This window comes from Octopus sinensis, linkage group LG4 (assembly GCF_006345805.1).
Source record: "Octopus sinensis linkage group LG4, ASM634580v1, whole genome shotgun sequence".
NCBI lineage: Eukaryota > Metazoa > Mollusca > Cephalopoda > Octopoda > Octopodidae > Octopus > Octopus sinensis.
In genome coordinates this window covers 155,644,999-155,658,424 of record NC_043000.1, presented here as the reverse complement: position 1 = coordinate 155,658,424, position 13,426 = coordinate 155,644,999, and positions in this window count along the sequence as shown.

Genomic DNA, 13,426 nt, shown 5'->3' with positions numbered 1-13,426 from the left:
GACTCCTCCTGTTGTGAATTTGCAGCGAAAATAAGTAATTTGTGCGTAATGAGTTTGAACCAATCGACTAAACGCTCCGTGTCGTATATGAAAGTAAAAAGGATTTTAGTCTTTCGTTAAGCAAAAGAAATCAATACATGAAAACAGAATTGTTTAAAAAAAAGAGTGTGAATGCTGTCATTATATTGAGATGCTAGACACAAGCAGTAGAGAGGTGGATTCAATGTCTTGATATCTTGTTTACTGCTACACACTTCTAAATCCGATCGCAGTAGTTTTTAATCAATCAGAGCCGATAAAATAAATAGCTGTTGAGTACTTTAGTTGAATCGATCGATTGTATTAAAAAAAAAAGCTTAATTCACGCGTAGTCGTCAGTTAAAGAATACCGAGAATAACTTCATAACATGACTAAGATTGATTAATTTAAACGGTTGACATCTCCCACTTGCAAGTCTATAATCTGGCAAAACACCCCAGTTATAAATAATGGAGCTTGAAGCGGGATTAGAGTTACCAGATGACCGTATCCACTGGGTCCAAGCATTCACACCAAGTCAACTTTCTCTCCTCTGTCGCAGAGACCCTTAAAAAGGGCATAGATGTCGCCTTCCTTCTTGTAACTAAGGCAAAATAAAGCGAATTCAAAGATCTAGTTTTCAACAACGTGACAATATTAATAATATATAATGCAAGAGCTGACTGAATATGTCCGTCATAGGAAATACTAATTTCATTGCTTAACTGAGCTACAATTTTACTGTTATAGGAAAACAGAGGAGGTAATATGCGATTGTGATTGTTGCATAAAATGCTTTCATCTACAGCATTAATCACGTTGGAAAATATATGAATCTTGTCTCTTTCCTCCCATAACTCTAAATTATGAAATCCTTTCAGTGATATATTATCAATATAACGAGGACACTGGATACATCATTCTTCATTATATTGGCTAATAATAATACATTGTTGATTTAAACGTGAACTGGATCAAGAACGATAGAAAATTACATGGATAGTTTAATTTATTATGTAGGCACAATACTTTCAGATTTACAGGGGAATATACAATAAAGTGAGATTTTGTGACGCGTTCGAAATTGGCTACGGCTAAGAATCGAAGCTGATTCGTTAGACTCGATTCATCGATAGCTTACATCTGTGCCACTCGACAAGTTGTTGTTTTATTACTTGTAAATGATTTCAGAACATATGAAAAAGAAAAATCGTTAAACGAAGTTATAGCAGTAGCAGTAGTAGTAGTAGTAGTAGTAGTAGTAGTAGTAGTAGTAGTAGTAGTAGTAGTATAGTAGTAGTAGTAGTTGTAGTTGTAGTGGCAGTAGTAGTAGTAGTAGTAATAGTATTAGTAGTATTAGTATTAGTAGTAGTAGTAGTAGTAGTAGTAGTAGTAGTTGTAGTAATAGTGGTAGTAGTAGTAGTATTTATTAGTAATAGTATTAGAAGTAGTAGTAGTAGTATTAGTAGTAGTAGTAGTAGTAGTAGTAGTAGTAGTATTAGTAGTAGTAGTAGTAGTATTAGTATTAGTAGTAGTAGTGGTAGTAGTAGTAGTAGACGACTTGCGCGAAAGCATATGAACTATCCCTCGGGGATAAACACAAAGTGTACATATTGGAGTTGGGTGGGTTGAGGTTTCGTACCGCTAGGTGGCGTTAGCGTAGCGTGTAAAGCGGTGTCGTGTATCATTGCAAGGATTTCTCGCAACGCAGTCTGTTGTCGCCATTGCTTCCGTGTGATGAGTTTTCAATTTACAGCCAGTCCATTTACACAAGAGTCACAATTTAAACAACAGAATATATTAGATTGGGTCAAAGGAGAAATGGATGTAATTAAATCTCAATGGTATTTCTCTTCTAATATTTCGTTATTTCCCATTTATTCACATTCTCTTTATTGAACAATGTCTGGCTTTAATATCTTCATACTTCGACAATGAAACGTAGTTTTTCCAAAATGTCCACCCATTAGCATAGACCGGTGAATTGTAAATGAAAACGGTACAAATACAATGGTGTGTTTGAATAGGCACAACGCAACTTTTATCGAGTGGGAGGTACAGCGAAATAAAAATTTCTTCTGTAATGTAAGGCACATTTCATAAGATGCCGCGCGTATAATCGATTGGACATATTCTGGGGGAGTGAGCGATAAATACCTTCAGGGCACGACTCTCTATAACCTAATTTATCAGACACTCACTAACCTCACTGTTTTATCTACCATCTACTTAAACTGAAAAACTGAGAAACAGGTGGTGGAGGAGGAGCACACTACATTTTACTATTCACAATCGGCAGCAAGTCAGACGGAAGATAACAGTGGGCAGCTGCACAGGTTGTTGTAAATGATGAAACACTGAGACAGATATTACGATGTATTGGGAATAAGTGGATTCAGAAGAAGCAAATCGAGTTTGGGAAGTAAGTATACTGTAATACCAGTTGTTGTTGCTGTTGTTGTTGTTAAGCAACAAGACGGCGAGTTGGCAGAACAGTTAGCATGCTGGGCGAAATGCTTAGCGGTATTTCGTCTGTCGTTACGTTCTGAGTTCAAATACCGCCGAGGTCGACTTTGCCTTTCATCCTTTCGGGGTCGATAAATTAATTACCAGTTACGCACTGGGGTCGATGTAATCGACTTAATCCCCCTGTCTGTCCTTGTTTGTCCTCTCTGTGTTTAGCCCCTTGTGGGCAGTAAAGAAATAAGAAACAAGACGGATAGGGGTGATTAGGTGATGGTCTAGGGCTTAGGGGCGGGAGACCCCAGACCATGGAAAAAACAAACTTTGGTCGTCTTGTTGTAGTCGAGGGCTCTTCGTTGACGCCCGACACCACTGGGAGGTGGCCTTCGAAGTCGCTGGAAATGGAGATCTCCAGGTCCAAATTCTTGGACGGCTGTGATACTAGTTGTAAGTATATTGTGATACCAGTTGGGTTAACATGGAAGAAAACTGAGGGAGAGTTTTTATCTTGGATGAAATAAGGACTGTTAAAGGAGTTGCTGTATTCTGAAAAATCAGGAAAGGAAGAATTTCCACTTTAATTTTATTTTAGGAATAAAATACTTAATTCTACGTCTTGTGGATTTCAACGAGGGGTAAAAAATTAGTGAATCCAGGGAATATGTTCAAGTGAAAGTGGAGTAGTACTAGAATGTTTTCAGAATCAGTCCTTATAGTAAAAGCAGAGTAGAGAAAAAAGTGTGAAGAAGAAAGAGATAGTCAAATAGGTAGAGACAAAGTCAAAGTGTTAGCTAGACAACAGATATCACACAACTAGCGGAAGAGTGAGTATCTGGCGAACAAATGTCACTGAAGATGTTGAGTCTTAATGTGTGCAGAAAGAATATTCCCTTAAGGTGGAAGCTTGCCACGTAAAATAAAGTCTGAAGGGGTTTTGATTCTATATTATTAATACTTAATATATTAGCAGATCTACATAAGAGGTTGTGTTGAAAATCTCACTGGTTCCATAAATCGGTAGGTAGCTGTTATCAGAATAATAGATTTAAACGATATACGTGAATGAGGGATTTTGTAATGTCCAATAGAAGTGTAGTGGATTAATGTTAACTCGAAGTAAATGCTGGTGACGGAGGAGTCATAAAGATAGTAGATAGGGAAAGCGCTTGGCGAAAACAGCAAACCTAACAAATCTTTAACTGATAAAGCCTTGCCACTTCCCAGATAAAGGCCTGCTGCGTATAGAGTATTGCCTGTGTAAATCAGATGAGCAGAAGTGGTGGCAGATCATATATTCGATATTATATACATATCACCTGAAGATGTAAACATACGACTCGGTCTGAATTTTCAGAACATTAATTACCTAGCCATTTCACCCCGATAATTATAAGGACAACTTCGATTTTTTTTTATTCATCTCCTTATATATTTGAACATTAGTGAGAAATTGAAGATATACTTTCTTAAACCGAGAAATCATATGATAAAAATGATAAGTTGGGAGACTTCAAATGAAATTTAGAAAGACAGAAATTATTTTTGTCTACATCGGAACAAAATTCCGAGAGAAATACCATAGTTAATTTAGCTTTAGTTATTAACTTTTTCGAAGGCGGCGAGCTGGCAGAATCGTAAACACGCAGGACAAACTGATTTGCAGTATTTTTACTGGCTTTACGCTTCGAGTTCAAATTCGACTTTGCTTTTCACCCTTTCGGAATCGATAAAGAGTACTGATTGAGCACTGGGCACACACATTTATTTATAATCATAGTATCTGCGGTAAATGCAGCGAGGCAAGTAGCAAAAATACCAATACCACACAATTCAGAAAGGTCCTGATGGAGAATGGCAATCCATAATCTTTTACTAAACGCCAAGGCATCACCAGATTACTAAACAAAATCAACATATCCAAGGATAATATGAACTTTTTGAAAATGCTACACTTTAATGAAAAAAAAACAAAACAATTGCGGCAATGAGCCGTGTGATCCGTTTGGATGGATTAAATATACGATTGGAATCCGAACCTTCTCTGAAGAGACTCCTACCTGAAATCAAGCTAAGACAAAACAACGTCATACAGTTTGCTCGGGTTAAATTTGACAGTTTGTATAAAAGGAAAGGAAAACACAATACCCCATTCAAAAATAATATTTAAATAAAATAAAAAAAAATATGAATTAGAATATTGACTTGGAGATAACAGTTTACTCTAAGTAACCGCCCTCGGCTTCCACTACGGCCTCATGACGATTCCGGAACCTGGTGCATGCGTTCCTCACAGTGTTCTTCAGAAGGTCTTCGAACAGCTCCTTTATCTTGGCCACCTGCTCTGATTTGGTGTTGCAGACAGAGAATCTGATGTATTTTCAGCCGAGCCACACACAGTAATCCATTGGTTTGTAATCGGGGGAATTAGAAAGCCAGAAACAGGGGCTGGTGAAGTTGTAGAAATTCTCCGACAACCCTTTCTAACTTTTCCGAAGGTATGGTAAGGAGCCGAATCCTGTAGCCACATATATGGCGTTCCAGTAGCAACCTTTCCATCCAGGGATTGACTACAGCAGCTTCACATAGCTGTCCGAATTGAGAGTGGGACCCTGTTCAAGGATATGGGGATGGATTCCAGCTTGCGGATGCATTCACAACGCCTGCTGTATCCCTTCCTGCGGGCCACGGCTCCCTACTTTCCGTTGCACTTGTGCATGTCACGCCTCACAGCCTTACACCAAGCAGTTCCAGAAAAAAAGGAAGATACAAAAATCATTAAATTTAGCTCGAACACCCTGTATGGACACTGCCCAACTTCACGATCAAAAATGAAAATATATATCTGCGGTCTTGCGGGGTGTATACAATTCCAAGAGGCGTCTGATCGGCAACCGGCGTCTTCGAGGTCGTTCTCTCCCTGCGTCTGTGGAGACTCCGCGGCAAACAGTGCGTCCTGACACTCGGGATATGCATGCGGGATATCGGGGACCGCTTGTGAATTCAATATTCCCACGAAACTTCTATGAATTCCAGATGGAACCGCGAATGGCTCGCTATCTCCAGTGACCTCGCACAGGACCGTCGAGCGTGGGCTGCCATGGTTCATGATGCCGCCAGGACCGGAGAAGAAGCCGGCTCAACCCGCCCTGGGTGAACGCCGTCACAAGTACAAGTAAGTAAGTATGTACAATCACTTGTAGCGAATGCAACGAATTCTACATCGAAAGTACAAGCAGAAAATTACACGCAAGGATGAAAGAGATCTCCTATGCTAATGCTTCTTCCGTAAAAAAAAAAACATCTATAGAAATGCCACATCGAAGACATCCAGGTTTTCATTGCTGTTACAGAAAGAAGCATTGGGAACTTGGGAATAAAAGGTCTTTTAATTAAGAAATATTCACCATGTATTAATAAGGGATCAGTGTTGCACGAAGCCGATTGGTTACTATAGCGATGCATATCAAATTCACACACACTACACCACAGAGAAATCAGCTAATAACAATATTTCTCTGCAGATTTTCTATGGAGGTAGTCCTAACCTGAAATAATAAAATACCAGGTAAAACTCTCAGCCTGTTCTATTTTCATAAATTGCATTGTTTTGGCTTAAAGATATAATTAAACACGCACACATACTATATGGAACCCCCCCCCCACCAGGAAAATACGTATACATGTATATTTGAATAAAACTTCATTTTTTAACATATGAGTTATAAATATTTCTATTATACATCTCAATATATATGAAAAGTAAGATACAACATTTTGTTTTGGTATAAAAAAAAGTTGTTTTCCAATGAAATATTTACTGTAAAAGTAGTGTAGTTTTCAGAAAGCGAGTTTTGTACACAGAAACATACACACATACACAAAGAAAACTACATTTTAGAGAAAAGTTTTCATATAAAAAGAGTTTTACTGAATAAATTTTAGTGCATGTTTTAACTAAAGAAGTTTTACATAAATATATATATGCATGTGTTTGTGTGTGTATGTGTGTGTGTGTTCGCGCGCGACGCGCTTATATATATATATGTATATATATATATATGTATGTATGCATATGTATATATGATATATATATATATATATATAATATATATATATATAATATATATATATATATATATATTATATATATATATATTATATATATGTAGTAATCGTTCATTAATTGGAGTCCATTGAAGTGATGTAATTACGTACTTCTTTCCAATAATGAAACCAACTCTTTGCTCATGTATGTCATCTTGTCTACCGGACCATATAATAGTTTCTCCAGAACTGGTTTTCTGCTTTCCATAATTGGTCCATCCCGCTTTGGTTATTCCAAATAGATCCAGGTGGTAGTTGTTCGTTCTCACGTTCCAGCGTCAAAATCTACGAAGCGATTTGGGGGTCAAAATATCTGAATCAAATATCGAACAACTGGAAAGAAGGGCTCATTGTGAAATTACCTAAGAAACGTGATGCATCAAACAGTAATAATTGAAGATGAATCACTCTATTATCAGTCAGCAGCAGCAAACTATTCACCCATACCGTATTAATGCGCATCACAGCAGCAATAGACTTGTTACCTCGCCAAGAGCAAGCTGGATTCAGGAAAGGAAAAGCATGTATCGACAATAGTTTTGTAATTCGCCAGATATTCGAACGATTCCTTGGATTGGGACTCATTTTTGTGCATGCTGTTTGCTGATATTAAGAAAGCTTTCCATGGCCTTCACCGAGATACACTTTGGGAGATTCTCAGACATTATGGTTTCGCGCAAACATTAGTCAAAATGATTAGTTTATTGTATGAAAACAACAAACTGACAGATCCGTTCGAAATCAAGACCGGAGTCAAACAAAGATGCGTGTTATCTCTAATTAATCTTATTTTCATTGATGCAAAGAACGGCAAAAGAATATAAACGAGGTGTAGAATGGAACCAAGGCGGCGAGCTGGCAGAAACGCAAGCACGCCGGGCGAGAGGCTTAGCGGTATTCGTCTGCCGTTACATTCTGAGTTCAAATTCCGCCGAGGTCGACTTTACCTTTCATCCTTTCGGGGTCAATAAATTAAGTACCAGTTACGCACTGGGGTCGATGTAATCGACTTAATCTCTTTGTCTGTCCTTGTTTGTCCCCTCTATGTTTAGCCCCTTGTGGGTAATAAAGAAACAGGTATTTCGTCTGCCGTTACATTCTGAGTTTAAATTCTGCCGAGGTCGACTTTGCCTTTTATCCTTTCGGGGTCGATGAATTAAGTACCAGTCACGCACTGGGGTCGATGTAATCGACATAATCCGTTTGTCTGTCCTTGTTTTTCCCCCCTGTGTTTATCCCCTTGTGGGTAGTAAAGAAATAGGTATAGAACGGAACACGACTCAACTAGATTTAGATTATGCAGACGACATTTTTTGGTTCTCATACACGCCTTAAGGGTTATAAGACAAATCTGGAAGACTTAGTCAAAGAACCAATACCATAGGTCAGAAAACCAACCAGAAGAAAACATACTACACTCTTTGTGAAAATATAACAGATGCTGACCAAGTGACTTTGAACGACAAACCTATCGCAAATGTTGACGAATCTAGCTATCTAGGCACCAAAATAGCAAGGGGTTGAGACTACATTCATGAAATAAATACAAGAAGCAACAAAGTCAACCAATCGCTCGGTAAGTTAAACTCAACATGGAAATCATCAATACTTTCATAAATTGATTCTGTTTCAGATTTGGATCTCTGAGGAAGTGAATGAACAGTAATGTTATTACATATGTTGCAAACATTACATGTATGGCTTAACATTACATGCGGCGTTGAATAAACAAAATTCATCATTGGAAACGCGCGTAAAATCATGTTGACTTCTCTTTTCTTCAATTAAAAATTAATTATGATTCACTCTGTGAGGTTTATAACATGCCCACTGGACCACAACTTGGATTCACGAAGTGCTTCTTTCGATTATTTTTTTGAAGTACAAGTGATTTTCCTTGGTTATTGGAATGCTACACTAGCGAGGTGTGTTCGGTAAGTGTTGATAACATGATCGTTTGGATAATAATTATCCCCCGCTCCAATCATATATATATATATATATATATATATATATATATATATATATATACTCATATAAATATACATACATATATATATATATATATAATATATAAATGTATGTATGTACATATGTATATATACATATATATGTCAGGTCACTTTCGAGTGCTACTAGTAACATGTAACCTAGTACAACCTGTTGCATGGTCGGGCCGTCGGCGTCTAAATCGGCAACCCCACCAAGCTTGCTTGTTGAGGAGGATGTTTATTGGACACCCTGCGGGATGAAAAACAAAACCCGTCAAAGGGCGGAAGAACTCTTGAGAGTCAACGGCCATCCAATAAATGTGTATTTTCATATTTTAAGGCTTAAGGCTGTATTATGCGCGGGAACATAGAAATAATCGGACTGAATACCCGATCGCGCGGTTAAACCATTGGGAGTGAAGGATTCCTAGCATTTGTTAGGGCATCCTTCTTGGAGAAGGTAACTCAGGTAACTGGGATAACTCCGACATAAAACCGGCTCAGTGGTTACCGATGATGTTGACTTGTTCTTTTCGGATTATGGCTGCAGTTGCAGGGATTGACTCAGTGCACAGCCTTTCCTCACTTTAAAAAAAATCTTCTTGCACAGGCATTGCACGATAGCAACATTGTTCATGATTGTTGATAGTGCTGTGAGTCTCAACTGAATAACTGGCTGTAGCCTTAAAAAGCAAATAAAAGTCACATTCGATCACAGCACCAATAACAGTTAAGCTTCGTGCAATGGCCATATTCGATAACGAGGGAGCAGCCATCATATATACTTATATATATACACATATATACACACACACACTTATACTGTAGATATTATACAGCGTATATTTACCCTCATTGCTTGAATGTTTACGAAGCATACGTATGTGATCTTATTCACATTTTATCTCTCTCGATAACTTACTCTAGCTATAAATACACTTTGCAGGTGATTATACTGATACAGAAATGCATAAAACCAGTGCCACTTCTTGATTTCTGCCTTCTTAAATATCCTGTAAACCGCTTAGTCAGTCTGTAGATGGAAGAAAGAGAAAGACGCCCGATAAGATAGCAATAAACTGTCGAAACTAGTCGAGTTGTACTCGACTTCGTCCGATAGTGAGAGAGAGAGAGAGACAAATGATTAAAACACAATCTCTATTTAGACATTGTGGTTGAATGTATATTTAACATAAGTAAGAGAAATTGTATCTACACACCATTCTCCATTATTCTTTCTCCCATTTTCTCTCTCTCTTTTTCTCTCTCACCTACTCTCTCTCCCCGAGCGCGCGCACGTGTACACACACACACGCACACACACACCACACACACACACACACTTCACCTCGTCAGAAAATTATCGAAAGAATCGAAGCGAGTATAGTACACTAGTTGCAGTCAGCAATTCAAAAAAATATATTAAATGCTTTGCTAAATTTGCGTCTAGTTCTCTTTGTAGTTCGACTACAAGCCGCACTAAACCATTTTATATGTCGGTGTGTATGTTCATGTGTGTGTGTGTGTGTGTGTGTGTGCCTATGCGCGTGTGTAATTGAAAAATAAAAAGATGTAATGTATGGCTTAAACTTCAAAGACGCAAGGACATTTGTATTGATAGCTATTTGTACGGAAAACATCGTCTCTCTTTTGTTTATGTAACAAATGTAAATATATTAACTAGTTGTATATGTTGTTAGCATATTGATAGTTATTTGTTGTTATTCAGTGAAAGATGACAGAAAAATGTCCGGTATTGTATGAGAGCCAGATAGAACTTAAAACCGAGCTAGGTTTGAATATAAATTACTCGGATATATTGAGTAATGTTTTATAAGTCAGCTGTATTAAAACACAGAATTATAAATATTCTGAAAATATTCTTTGAATTCTATGCAGATGCTTATAAAATGGCGAAATTGTATAATTTATATTTATAGAATAATAATTTCTTTGCATTAAACACACATTTTTTGTAGTGAGTGCATTACGGCTGATTAAGCGGTATCGCCATATTGTTTTTCTGATATTATTTTATTGACCTCAGCGGGATGAAAGAGAAATTTGTCCGGTTCCGGTTAGATTAGAACTCGGAAAACAGAGGATTGATACTACAGAATTTAATACATTAAGTCTGATACATTAAGTTGTGTAATACATTAAGACTTTTATGTCCCCAGGTCAACCATGATCGAGCAAGTCTAAAATCAAAAGCATTCTATCCGTGATCCCAACTCTGCTGTTGCCTTCAGATGTAATGTGCATATCTGGAATTATAGCTTAGAGCAACTAGGTTCAGTTCCAAGGGGATAAGTGTTGTATCTCGTTCAAAAGGCTGTATGTATGTTATATCTATTTGTTTGTATTTAATATTTTTATTGGTTACTAGCAGTATCTCCCGGCGTTGCTCGGGTTTGTAAGGGAAATAACTATATAAGCATTTTTAGAGAGTTATAGCCAAAGAATAGCAAAAAAATGCATTAAAATTGGAAAAAAATTATGGTAAATTTTTTTTAAATCGTTGACTCATCGTAGACATTTTTAGAGAGTTACTTCCCTTATATAATAGCGAGAAAATGCATTAAAATGGAAAAAAATGATGGTAAATTTTTTTTTAAATCGTAGACTCATCGTAGACGCGCGCTAATACCTCGAAGGGCTCGATATGAATCACGACTATAAGATACCCGGTTTTGGTTACACTGCACCGCAAAATGTGGGAGTAGTTAGGAATCTAAATCGTAGGAGACAGACAGACACACAACCTTACTTTTATATATAAAGATTTTTACAATAGATGACAGCATCGTTAAAGTGTTGAGCTAAAACATTTGTGGAATTAATTTATTTCTCCACTTATTGAGTTCAAATCATGCTATAATCAACGAATTAAATACCAGTCAATGTGATCGACTTTTCGTTCCCAAAATGTATGACCTACTTACTTTACAAATAATCAGGAGTGGCTCTGTGGTAAGTAGCTTGCTAACCAACCACATGGTTCCGGGTTCAGTCCACTGCGTGGCATCTTGGGCAAGTGTCTTTTGCTATAGCCTCGGGCCAACCAAAGCCTTGTGAGTGGATTTGGTAGACGGAAACTGAAAGAAGCCTGTCGTATATATGTATATATATATGTGTGTGTGCGTGTATGTTTGTGTGTGTGTGTTTGTCCAGCTAGCATTGCTTGACAACCGATGCTGGTGTGCTTATGTCCCCGCCATTTAGCGGTTCGGCAAAAGAGACCGATAGAATAAGTACTGGGCTTACAAAAAATAAGTCCCACGGTTGATTTGCTCGACTAAAGGCGGTGCTCCAGCATGACCGCAGTCAAATGACTGAAACAAGTAAAAGAGTAAAAGAGTAGTCAATTAATTATATGTACACATTCACAGAATTTACAAATGTCCCATACTCAAAATGGTTCTCAAAATTTACATCGCTTGCATATGCATACATATTATTTTTAACATTTCTCAAGTGCCGAGAGTTACATGTATGGCACTGATGAAGAAATGAACTCTTTTTATTGTGTTTTGTTCTACCAAACCTGCACGCAAGAGGGTGTTTTTATGTGCTCTTGCAAAAACTGCCGTGTCCCATGACATAAAATTATATAATAACTAATCGGTTAGCAGGAATCGATAAAATGTGTAGCAGACTAAAATGTATTCGGATCGATATAATCAACTAAAACCCTTGAAGACGGTATCACACCATAACTGCAACCTATTGATTAAGATCTGTAAAAAGTTTATGTAATAGGATTTTCATTCTTAAACCTAAGAATAAATTCCAGAAACAAAAATCAAAAGGCATAAATATTAGGTATAGATATTTAATGTTATCCTTTTATTTACGCAGAAAGAATGGGGGCAGCGGGATGTTTTTCCGGCAAGTCTAATTAACCTACCTATTTCTTTACTACACACAGAGGGAACAAATAAGGACAGACAGACGGATTAAGTCGATTAAATCGACCCCAGTGCGTAACTGGTACTTAATTTATCGACCCGGAAAGGATGAAAGGCAAAGTCGACCTCGGCGGAATTTGAACTCAGAACGTAACGGCAGACGAAATACGGTTACGCATTTCGCCCGGCGTGCTAACGTTTCTGCCAGCTCGCCGCCAATTCTAATTAACCTACCGTGTCCTTATAGTAGTGCTACAGATTGTCTGTGTAGTATAGAGTTTTTGCATAAAATTTGCCTCTAAAAAGCTTGGTACACAGAGGAGTTTGTTTTTCATCCTATACTCGCCAATGAAACTAATGAATCTTTCAAGGAATGGTGTATATTTAAATTTTCGTTACGTCTCTTGCCATCTCAGAATTTCAATATATTCGTTGTAATTCATCTCAAAACATAGTTTTTAACGCAAAGAGCACAACATCTTAAAAGAAGTACTAAACGGCATTAGATGTCGAATCCAGAGACACAGACAAGTGACACAAAACTGATAATAATAATAATAATAATAATAATAATAATAATAATAATAATAATAACAATAATAATAATAATAATAATAATAATAATAATAAAAATAATAATAATAATAAAAATAATAATAACAACAACAACAACAACAACAATAACAACAATAATGATAATGATAATAATAATAATAATAATAATAATAATAATAATAATAATAATAATAATAATGATGATGATAATAATAACTCTTTCTACTATAGGCACAAGGCCTGAACTTTTGGGGAGGAGACTAGCCGATTACGTCGACCCTAGTGTTTCATTGGTAGATAATTTATCGTTCCCAAAAGGATGAAAGGCAAAGTCGACGTAATTTGAACTCAGAACCTAGCGACGAGCGAAATAGCGCTAAGCA